General features: G+C 49.3%; 1 protein-coding gene across 1 annotated transcript in view; it reads right to left on the reverse strand.

Annotated features, from left to right (window-relative positions):
• LOC149352598 (cocaine esterase-like) overlaps positions 1 to 12,121 on the reverse strand; it is a 51,014-nt gene that overhangs the window by 20,252 nt on the left and 18,641 nt on the right. The window lies entirely within an intron of this gene.

Genomic DNA, 12,121 nt, shown 5'->3' on the forward strand with positions numbered 1-12,121 from the left:
TTGTCATGAAATAAATGCAACAGATATTCGGCCCAGTTTCTCGAGGTGAGATCAATTGCAATTATAAGAATTAAAATTATAAAAAAATACTGCGAGGTTCGCTCGCGTGAAAGAGCTCGAAGGGTAAAATAATCTGTGGAAATCACATGGCATAGAAAGTAGAGGAGATTAAAGTAGACACGGGAGACATTAAAGCAGACTACAAACAAAAAGGATCCAAAGGCTGATATCCGTCATGATCGTCCATATTTGCGTTGATTTTACATTGTTTCGACATGAACTATCCGTAGCTAATGCCACAGCCGTTTTGGGATGAATGCAATGCCTCAAAAGCAGGCACTTCTGCATATCTGGAGCCTGGACGCCATTTTCACCCGCTTGAAAGCTGTCCGCCCCCATCCCGCGCCCAGAGTATCGCTTGCAATACTTCCAGTGTTCGGCGAGCTATACGACATCACATAATCTTTAGCTCTTTTTCTTTTTTCTGACAACACGCCTGTGAATGCGACTTTCACTTTTAAAAGGTAGCCGGCTGACAGTCGCACCGCACATGTGCTCCTTGTGCTGTCACTCGATTGCGAACCGACAGCGGAGAGACGCGAGAAGACGCTCAGTGCACGTTTTTACTTCTGATGTAGGTGCTATTGATGTTAAAAGAGTATGGCCTTCAACAAACGATTAAAGCGTGCAAAACTTTGTGCCGTCGTTAGGCTGTAGTGGTCTGCGCACTGTCCATGTCTCAGAGTATACGTCGACTAAATTCCTAATTCTATACTTGTGGCTCGAAGGCAGCCAGCCTTTCGCTTCTCTCGTTACAAGGTTCCTTCGCTCCAACTTCGAATGAAATTATCTTAGGCAAATGCCTCGGGCGAGACAAGTGGTGAGGATGTCAACTAAACTTAACCAGTGTTCGAACAACGAAGTACAACGAGATGCAAACCACTGCAAGGGGTTATGTAAGACTGTCAGAAACGTTCTACAATGGCTGCGCCGCAAACGTAGTGATATGATGCAAAACCTATCCGGCGTGCACGCCTAATACGTGAAATATGCACCAGAAACTTCATAATCAAGCTAAAGGCATTCATGCATTGCTTGCTTTCAATAAGAATCGACTTAAAGCTCTGTTTTGTTTTTCGCCATACGTTATCTATACATGGTATGTTCTGAAAGTAGTAGGACTCATTTTTTTAAACAAAATTTATTCAAGAGAATAGCACACACGATTACAATTTTTCAGGGTAGCACCCTTCCGCACCTACACGCTGCTGCCAATGAGTTTTACAGTTTTCGTACGCCTCCAGGAACGCCTGGACCGGAGTGCTGTTTAACTCCCTCGTCACGGCCTGTTGAACCACCTCTACCGATCCGTAATGTTTCCCCTTGAGCGTCGATTTTATTCTCGGGAATAGAAAAAAGACTGCCGGGGCCAAGTCGAGACTGTAGGGGGGCTGAGGCAGCGTTGCCGCCTTGTGCTGACCAAAAAATCGGGGTCCTCATTCACATGATGAAGAAGATCCTACCGGTTGGCCTTTTTCTCCTCTGACAACACTCCCGGCACCAACTTCGCGCACGCTTTCCTCATGGATAAGTTTTCTGTCACGATCTCAAAAACTTGGGTTTGAGGAATGCTCAAGTCATCAGCAATCATTCTGATACTCATTCTACGATCACTGTCAAGTAAATGTTTCACTCGCTACATATTTTCGTTGGTCTTGCTGGTCGAAGGGCGTCTGGAGCGGTCGCCTTCCTCCACTCTTTCCTTACCTTCTCGGAAAGGCTTGTGCCACTCAAAAAACACCTGATCTACCCATGGAAGCATCACCGTAGGCCTCCTTAATCACGTTGTGAGTCTCTTTGCCCGTTTTACCAAGATTTACTCAAAATTTGATCGCGTATCGCTGATCCAGTAAACGCTCGATGATTCTGCGTGACGAGACGTTTCGACAGGGGTTCACAGTACAAGCGACCTCCTCTCTTCAACGGCCGAGAGCCGACTGCCGATTTTCCCCAGCATTCCCAATATCCCCCTTCAACGATCCTGCACGCGCAGACCACCTCTCGTCCGCCCGTTCGCCCAGGAAAAAACCAGTCCTACTACTTTCAGAACAGACCCTGTATATTCCCATGATCTAAATCGAAATCCCTGTACTGGTCTGTGCTGCACGTAATGAATCAAACAAGGCATCTGTTTCATTTGTTTTCAGTATCAAATTGACATTTAGCATCTGTTGTTCGTTTTGCTTTTCTTTGAACGCGACTAGCACGGTGACGCTCCATCATCGTGGAATCTAGTACGTATGGCCGCTGCCGTTGGCTTTGCCAGTGCTAGAGGCCTCGATCAACTTCGCTTATTTTTATATTGCCAATATTTCAATGCAAATTTCACAGTAAAGAAAGCACTGGTGACCCTCTCTGTACCGCCTTTGAAGATGCGCATCTTTTCAGCTTGTTTGTCTCAGTCAGCGCCGTTTCATACCACACACGCACACACGCGCGCGCACACACTCACGCACACGAGCACGCACACGCGCACACATACGTACACACGGAATAAATAATAGCGTAAGAAAACACGCCACTAGAAAATACTGAAGACGCACACCAGAGGGCGCACCTCTCTCGCTACTGTTCAGTGTGGTTCACCCTTGCGAACTAGCCCAGTTTTCTGCAATACTTCATCATCATCATCACCACCATCATCAGCCTGACTGCGCTCACTGCAGAACAAAGGCCTATCCCATGTCTCTTCAGTTAACCCTGTCCTGTGCTAGCTGCGGCCACCTTATCCCCGTAAACTTCCCGATCTCACCCGTTCACCAAACCTTCTGCCGCCATACACTGTTGAATTGGAAAAATAAAAGAAGTAAAAAAAACGCTTTGTCCTTGCCCAGAGGTGAAGGTTGGCGGAAGACTGTCTTTAAGTTGCAAGGCGCACGACCTTGGTGCGCACGAATACAAAATGCTGAATGAACGACAAATTCATCCATTTGACCGGTATTAAGCGTATATTACTCAAAGGGCTTGCGCTTAATGTTTTAGTTACGGAACCGTAATGTACACCGCACGACAGCGGAACTACAGGGAGTGGAGGGGGTTACAGTTGGCCCGCTTCCAACGCTCCGCTGACAGAGTTCGCGCTCCAAAAGACCGCTCGGAGTGTCTCCGTGCCTGCCAGGGTATGCGCTCTTCCTTCTCGGCCGTCTGCCATTCATTGCATCCACAGAGCGCGGAGCACTACATTGTCCCCCAACCGCGCCTTTGGAATTCACCACAGTGTGCACTCGAAGCATAAGCAATTTCTCTCTGTTTAAAGGGAAAAAACAAAAAAGAACCACCCACAAGTGGCGCCCAGTTGCTGCCTCGGAGGGCGTGTTTAACATTTTCTCCCTCACTGTTGCTGCTGTTACTATGACGTCGCGCGAAAAAAAAAAGGTTTTAATAACGACTTAATTGAAAACTCACTAGTTCGAACTGAGCCATGGACAGACGCAGCCTGTGGCCCATTAACCTCATTCACTCCGCCACCAAAATGTGGAGATAAACGCCACTGTCCTGAAGACAAGGCCTAAGAGCACAGCTGATTTCAACCTGCCGAGTGTGGCAACCGAGGATCACACAAAAACGACATTTTTCTAAGTTTTTGGTGCCGCAAACGATATACACAAGTAATCATCGGCGGTCATATTTTGCTACAGTAAAGCAGCTCAGTGCCGTGCAATGTATTCGACGCAGGATTGCCGCACCGGCACTTCATACGTCACATTTGGTTTGCTGCGAATAGTGCGCCGCGCAATGATGGCAACTCTCCGAATTAAAAAAAAAAAAAAGACCCCGAAGGAAGCCCGAACGAGGATCCTGCGTACTACTGGTTTGGTTAGTTTATGGGGGTTAACGTCCCAAAGCGACTCGGGCTATGAGGGACGCCATAGTGAAGGGCTTCAGAAATTTCGACCACCTGGGGTTCTTTAACGTGCACTGACATCGCACAGCACACGGGCCTCTAGAATTTCGCCTCCATCAAAATACGACCGCCGCGGCCGAATTTCGATGGAGGCGAAATTCTTGAGGCCCGTGTATGTGCGATGCCAGTGCACGTTATAGAAACTACTGAAGATATTTAACACTGATTTTGGGCCAATATAAAGGTCTGTGGGACACGATGGCACGCGGTCTCGATCGCGGACGGTGAACGAAACAAGCCTGTGCGGAGTGCGTGAGCCAAATACAACGCTGCTGCAGCACGGGATCAGTATGCAGACGCATTTGCTGCAGCTGTAGAGCTGGGGCACAGCTGTGTTGCTGCCCTCTTTGTGAGATATCACCGTTCAACGCTTACACGTACGTTCAGCTGATTAATTTTTTCCTCTCTGTGGTGCCTGCTATAAATGAGTTAACGTCCTCACCTTGAGCACGTGGCACACAAACTCGCGAGCTGGCGCGCTTTCGTTTGCGAGGAATGTGGTACTACGAGAAGACATTCATTGCGCCATAGCGTCGTGGAAATTGATTGTTGTCTAACGGAATTTCCCGCCAGGTCGATTCGCGTTCCTTCGCACTGTCAGTGGCTTTCTGAGGGGACCGCTACATGGACATATATAGCTGACGCCCCCGCCGTTCCGCCGCGATGCTCCGGCGCCCTTACTTCGCATCACTCAGATCTTCCACTTCCATAAACATGGCTCCAGCAAGTGATTGACGACGCTTGCTCTGACAGAAAAACAATTAGGCTCGCTTTCTTCTCCTCTCGTCTCGTGTCTTCGCCTGCACAACAACTGGCTCCCGAGGCTATCTGCCGTGTGGGCCCGGATTTCGCAGTAGTGAAAGCGGTCTCTCCGAGCTTGCGCCTATGGCACCGAAAAAAAGACAGCGGAGAAAACAAGCACCGCGTCACGCTTAAGTGCGCATGTCGCCACGCGATTTTTCAGGTACTTCCGTAGCTGCCACTGTGTCGCTTCTAGGCTTATGGGAATCAGAAAGGCGTGGCGGCAGGCTTGCATAAGTCTCTTCTGTTGACCGACTCAGCTGCGCAATACGACCAGTTAGAAACAAACCGCGCGCAACTTTTAAGTGCCGTCCTAAATGCCACAACAGACTCTATTAGAAGGCAGAATAAACAATGTATCTACAGTTGTACTACCTTACTGGTGGAGTTTCAAGTCTACACTTGATGGGCAGTCTCTTTAAAGGGACACAGAGGAAAAAAAAAATTAAAGGTGTCCTGTATCGAAAAGATTTCCCTCTTCTAATCACAAAGACTTTACTGTCGCTGAAAACGGACGTTTCATAAGCTAGAAATGGCCCAAAAAATTAAATACAGGTGTCACCACCTTGGCCATTTTCCCAAGCGTACTGCAGTGCGTTTTTATTTTTTTGCTGTTGTTGTTTGCGCGAGAGCCGTACGTTAGGCAACACAGACTAGCAAAATGCGATCACGGAGTCCGTTTCGGTATGGAAGTCATGAGTTTGCATCAAATGTCGGGGAACTTTTTTAATCCACACTTCATGGCAATAAATGGGTGTTTTGCTACCGGAGAAACATCGACAGTGCAGAGTTCGCAGTGTATTAAAAAAGAGTTCGGCGTGTGAAACCATAACCTCTCTTTATTGAAATGCAGCCTGGATCTTATCGTACTTCTCTTCCGTTATAGTCCCCCTTTCTACTTCCCCATAAACTAGTCACATTTGGCTACACATTGCCCTTTATAACACCGTGCACACACTGTGCGATATGTGTTATAAGGGCAACGAGTGCGAAGCGGAGGGGACGACACAGACCACGCGAAATTGGGTGACGAGGCAAAGGCAGCTAGAGCTGTAAAATACCTCCACACACGAAAACCGGGAAATGAACGCACGCGTACATATGGGCCTGCCCTTAAAGGTGCACTAAGGAGGAATCTGAACTCGTATTTTCACCGCGGGAACTCGATCTACACGGTCTAAGCATTCTTAGATACTTCGAATTATTGTCCTGTGCGGCCCATTTCCCTAATTAAAATCGGATTAAACGCCCCTTCTCCCGCCTTTTTTTGAACTCACCGCTGACAGTAGGAGGAGTCAACCAACCTTTCAGCCAGCGCCGTGGCGGCTTGCCGCTCTGCCATCGGTGGAGTGATACGGAGCGATCGGCGAATGCATAGAGTCCACGCGTATTTTTATTTCCGCAGGGACTAATTTGCAGCTATGTAGTCTCTGACTCGATCTCTTTGTTCGTGGAAATCTAAAATACAGAATAAAAGCGAAAGCGAACACCACGCGACTGCCCGACAGGCACTTCACGCGTTAGTTGACACCTCCTACCTTCAGCGGTGAGTTGAAGAAAAGGCGGGAGCCGGGCCGTTTAATCCGATTTAGTTAGGAAAATCGGCCGCACAGGGCAATAATCCGAAGTTTCTAAGAATGCCCGGAACGTGTAGACTGAGTTCCCGCGGTAAAAAGACGAGTTCAGGTTCCTCTTCAGTGCACCTTTAACTCAACCCCAATAACTTTGAACAAGAGACCATTCCCGCCATCTGATGTCGCTGAGTGACAGCTCCTACGCAGTTCCCCTGTTTTTTTTTGTTTTTTTTTTCATACGGATCACACCGATTATTGAGGAGTTGGGGGACTGAGAAATTAATAGCATGGGGTGGAGGTCCCTTGCACCTCTATGCAACGTAATCATTCGTTCACTAGCTCGAGTAGGACTTACACCTTTTATAACTGCATTGTGATAAGGCAAAGTGCATTTCTTTTCCAGGTTCAACGTGCGTTCGTTGCTCAAGCGCAATGCTGTTCTCAAGTACACGTACTTTTAATCGTCATTACAGCCAGCATTCTGCGAGAAATGTTAGTTACCATAGTTGCATAAGCTGAGATACTTATTGAGTTAATTAGATAAAATATTTAATTATCAATCTGACATAATATTCTGCTATATTGTGTGGGGACGCCTTCGTCCCCTGCGTTCGCTTTCCCTCAACGCACCCCACTGTTGTTAGCTGCCCCCCCGAAAAGCACTCCTCTCGGTTCGGTTACTATAACTAACAAGGGAGGGCGCTCGCGTCGCAGCGACACCAGCGCCACGGATGGCGTTTTGCTGCGCGCTCGCGGGGAGCGACGGGCTCTCTTCTCCCTCGGCACCGGGAAGCAAGCGGACGTTTCGCTCGCGGCTTCGCTCTTCGTCGACGGGCGCCTCTTGGTCGGAACTTACTCCCGCCGAGCCCGTCCCGCTCGACCTCGAAGTTTATCCCTTTGCCCTACCGTGGGCGGACGTTCGCTCGTAGCCGTGCTGGTGAGTCGGACATCCTAGATTCCTCAGTGTATTTTGTTGCTAGCTGGCGTTATTGTTTCTATAGCAATAAATGCCTTGTTTGTGTCAGCCAGTGTGTCGTTCCTTTGTTCCCGTAGAGCACGGCCCGCCGTGGTCGGCGTGCGCTCAGTAGCGTACGCGACCACGGGGTGGGGTCCGCGCGGTTTTGAACCATGTCAGCCGCGCTTAAACGGGGAATACGTGTTTATCTCCCCCTATTTAAACCCCATATCTGGCAGCCCAACGTGGGGCCTGCTCTTGGAACATTGGACGACAGTCTGTTCGGTTCGAGGAACGCTCTTTGTCCGGACTTGACAAGTGCTAGGCCTAGAGTGAATTTTGATCGCTAGGACCTGCGGCATGCTTTCTTGAGTGCGAGGTGTATTGCGCTGCAGCATGTTTGAACTTTTCGACATGCTCAGCATGTTTTTTTGTGAAGTTTTCTTCCTGGAGTTTCTTCAAGAACCACTTGGTCCGCATCGAGGGAGCGCGAGGCCTAGCGCCCGCGGAGTTGCCGAGCCCGAAGCGAGTGAGTACGGAAGCCGCGTGGGTGGTCCGAGTTTTCTGTATATATTTTCTCGCTGTCTCTTTTTCGACTCTGGGAGTCGCGGCTCTGGGAGCCGGGTGGCCTGGGGCCACGGGTGCTGTTACGAGCTCGCTGGTATTGCAGCTCGGCACCGGGCGTTCCGACACCGTCCGATACGGTGGGCGCCGATCACTCAGCAGCTGCTTCGTGCAGTGAGCGGGGAGGACCACCCCACAACGCTGATGTCTCCTCGCGGCTGCGCGCACGAAACCCGTTTCGGGTCTTTCTTTTGTTGGGGGTCGTCGACCTTCACTGTGGCAGTGAGGCCTAAGGCTATTCATAGCCGCCTGCACCTTGTCAAAAGTGACACGACCACCGGACCGTGGTATTGAGAGGGGGCGCACTTTGCTGGCCACCCGTTTTTTTTAACCTCGCATGAACCGAGCATTCTCGTTCAACTCAAGAAAGGGCTTTGTTCACTCGAACTTTGCATTGCACAGCCGCCCGACACGTTTTGCTAGCGAGTTGAGCATTTGAGCCACCAGGCCTTTGTGTACGCCGTTTCCCCTCCCGTGACCTACGTTAAAGGCGTGCGGAGTGTGTTTTGGCAATCTTTCAGATCCAGCGGGGCCACTCCGGCTTGCTGTCTGGTGCACATCGTCTCGCTGCCGCCTGCTGCGACGGAGCGGCCTGTATCCTGTTCGCCGCATCCATCCGGGGCAGCCGTGGCGAGACCAGACAGCAGCCACCTCTGGCTGCTGTTGCCCTGGCGACTACTGCGGAATCTTGGCCTGCGGTGGTCGACCGGCCCTCCTCTTCGCGGGCCTGCGGGCACTTAGTCCGCGGGCCATGCGAGTCGTCCCAGCGGAGACCTTCACGCCGCCTTCGGAATACCGCGGAAGACTGCGTGCACTCTGTCGGCGTGACCTCCGCTGCACGACCTGTCTCAAGTGCATGAAGACCAGGAGACTCCTCCATAGCATGTAACTTGCAGGCGCGTGGGTCTATTTAAGGTTGGGGGGATGTGGGGACGCCTTCGTCCCCTGCGTTCGCTTTCCCTCAACGCACCCCACTGTTGTTAGCTGCCCCCCCGAAAAGCACTCCTCTCGGTTCGGTTACTATAACTAACAAGGGAGGGCGCTCGCGTCGCAGCGACACCAGCGCCACGGATGGCGTTTTGCTGCGCGCTCGCGGGGAGCGACGGGCTCTCTTCTCCCTCGGCACCGGGAAGCAAGCGGACGTTTCGCTCGCGGCTTCGCTCTTCGTCGACGGGCGCCTCTTGGTCGGAACTTACTCCCGCCGAGCCCGTCCCGCTCGACCTCGAAGTTTATCCCTTTGCCCTACCGTGGGCGGACGTTCGCTCGTAGCCGTGCTGGTGAGTCGGACATCCTAGATTCCTCAGTGTATTTTGTTGCTAGCTGGCGTTATTGTTTCTATAGCAATAAATGCCTTGTTTGTGTCAGCCAGTGTGTCGTTCCTTTGTTCCCGTAGAGCACGGCCCGCCGTGGTCGGCGTGCGCTCAGTAGCGCTCGCGATCACGGGGTGGGGTCAGCGCGGTTTTGAACTGAGTCAGCCGCGCTTAAACGGGGAGAACGGATTTATCTTCCCCTATTTTAACCCCACAATTGTTGCATTCTTGTTGCCGTGATTTTGTTTTTACGAATGCGCATTTCCGTCCCATCAGGTGCATACATAAATAAAAATATATAAATAAATAAACTATAATAAAACTGCTGTAAACAACACTATAACAATCTCCTGAACTTTAACAAGCAACCAGCGACCATGGCGCGAAATGGAAAATCATCATTGCCTATACTGTGTTTTTATTAGGAACTACACCTTGAACACTATAACGGTAATTGCTACTTACAACACCACCATCACAAACAACAACAACATTGACGAGGCTTTTTACAGCTACTTTTCATCCGTTGTTACAAATCGGGCGCCTGGCGATGCAGGAGAAAGCGAAAAATCGAATACGATGGAGGAGAGACTCACTCACTCACTAGGTGCGTCTGTGTGTTTCGTTTACATCGTTCCCGTCGCTGTGCATTGGTTTTCCGACATGCAACTCTCCTAACCTGGCATCCTTGTACAAGATCAGTCAGAGAACGTTTGGGCACACACGCGCTCGTGCAAAGAGGAGTAAATCAATTTTTCGGCCATATGCTTCGCTACAAAAAACCATACACGCTTTTTTGTCGTTGGAAAGCATCACGCTCCTAGGCATTGATGGCGTATCGGTAACTTTGATACGTAAAGACGCACTGCGTAAATGTTTGTGAGTTTCATGTAACAATAATCACATGTAATTAAGTCGGTTCTGAAAGAGGCTCTCAATAAAGTTGCGGTATGTCTGGGATGTTAAAAAACGCCGGTTCACGACTATCCTCCAGCAAAAATTTTTTGAATGCGTTTCTTAGAAGCTCAGTTATGTATAGTCAGAATCTGAATTTCAGGGTCTTCGCGCTTTTCCCTCTTCTCTCGTAATTTTTTGCACGCTGAAAGGTCGATGCTGCTCTGCCGGCCCCACTCGGCCCCACCGCCGACTGCCGGCGCGCGCAGGAATTCCCTGCGAGGCGGAGCTTCCTGACCCGCCGGAGCGACGTGGCTGACTGGCAGCAGCAATGGCAGCGGCGTGACATCCGAAAGGATCTAACCAACAGCCATCTCTTAACTGTTACACGCAGACGCGCGACACAGTGGAGAGCGAGTTTTTAAAAGTAGCCGGAAAGAGCTCGCCAACTTAGGCGAGCGATTGTTGACTTGTTGACAGTGAGGAAAGATATAGGTTGTCCTGTATTCACGCATACGGCGTTATAGCAACAAGATGCTAGTTTAACTGAAAACAGAGCTTTAAGAAGCAAGAGAACGCCAAAAAAATGAAATACAGGCGTCGCCACCATCGGCAGATTTGGCTAGTATACTGTACTGTGTCGACACCGTTTTTTACGTTCTGATCCCAGAGGCTAGACTACAGCTCCATTCACTTCACAACGGTGATCACGGAGTCCTTTTCGGCGTAGACGTCACTAGTTTGAATCGAGAGGGGGGGGCGGGGGGGGGGGGGGGGGATTTTCAAATGCAGTTTTTTCAGCAATCAAGCATCTTTTGCTGCCGGACAAGCATCAACATACCCAGAAAGAGCCGCAGAATCTATAAACTTTTGCTAAAAATTAATTTGGATGGAGTTGCAAGTGCTGCCGTTATGACAGTTCATGTACGAGCTTCTCGACGACACAGTAAACAACCCACAATAACCGACCACAGAAGCGGCAGCGGCGCATAGATGTGAGTAACCCGAATTACGTGTCGTACTTTAACTATCGCTTAGTGAGGGCAAGAAAGGCAAGCCCAACGAATATAGTGCATAATGTCGTGTTTACAAAAAACACCTGGCGGCATGCATGACGACAAAAAATGGCGCAGCATGCATGAATTCTAGTGAAGGCATAGCAGAATTAGGCCGCAACTTTTTTTTTTCTATGAACAAAAAAAAAAGAACAAGCCATGGAACAAGCTTCCAAACCTCGACTCCACCGTTTCATTCATTAGAGGAGGTACAGCTAGGCCATAATGATATGCAAACATACATCTGCCACACTTTTCTACTTTGAAGCGAGGCATTTCTTTATGACCGGTTAATAAATATCTACTTCAGTAGACCGTTTACCCAGAGACATGAATCAGATTCATTGCATATTTAAGGTGAAAATACACGAGTAAATTATTTTGTTTTGTTCTGAAGCGCTGCTCGTATTTCATTCTGGCCTGACTGTACTTCGAGCAGGCGAACTCGAAATACATTAATGAAGGAAATAGTACCTTGTCCACACAGTAGAGTAATTTATCATTGTTCTATTGTTCTGAACTGTTATCTGCTCTTTTCATATGTGCGGTGTTCAATTTCAAAGGGATAACTTAAAATTTATTCACTTTTTAACTTACGCACTTCATACACCTGCGTTCAGTTTTCGGCTCCTGCGTTTCTGAACCTTCCTTCGTGTAACCGAAAACTGAGAATAAAAACATGTCTGATTTGATCTTAGATGATTTTGACATGAAGGGCCCCCTGGAGCAAACGTCAATGAAATGCTTGTCCAGAACTACAACTCGAGGCTGTTCTTGGCGTTTGACCCACAACCAAGGACTCAGCAGACGGAATGCGCCACGAAGCTTAAATACGCCGCGGGCACCAGGCCTTCGCAAATTACTGCCTTGAGAAGGATGTGTGAGATGCAATCATTGCCTCGCTTCAGCCAGCCTGAGTGAATGAAAAACACTGAGCTAAGTAT

The sequence above is a fragment of the Amblyomma mixtum genome, chromosome 3 (assembly GCF_055824585.1).
Source record: "Amblyomma mixtum isolate Tamu chromosome 3, ASM5582458v1, whole genome shotgun sequence".
In the NCBI taxonomy this organism is placed as follows: Eukaryota; Metazoa; Arthropoda; class Arachnida; order Ixodida; family Ixodidae; genus Amblyomma; species Amblyomma mixtum.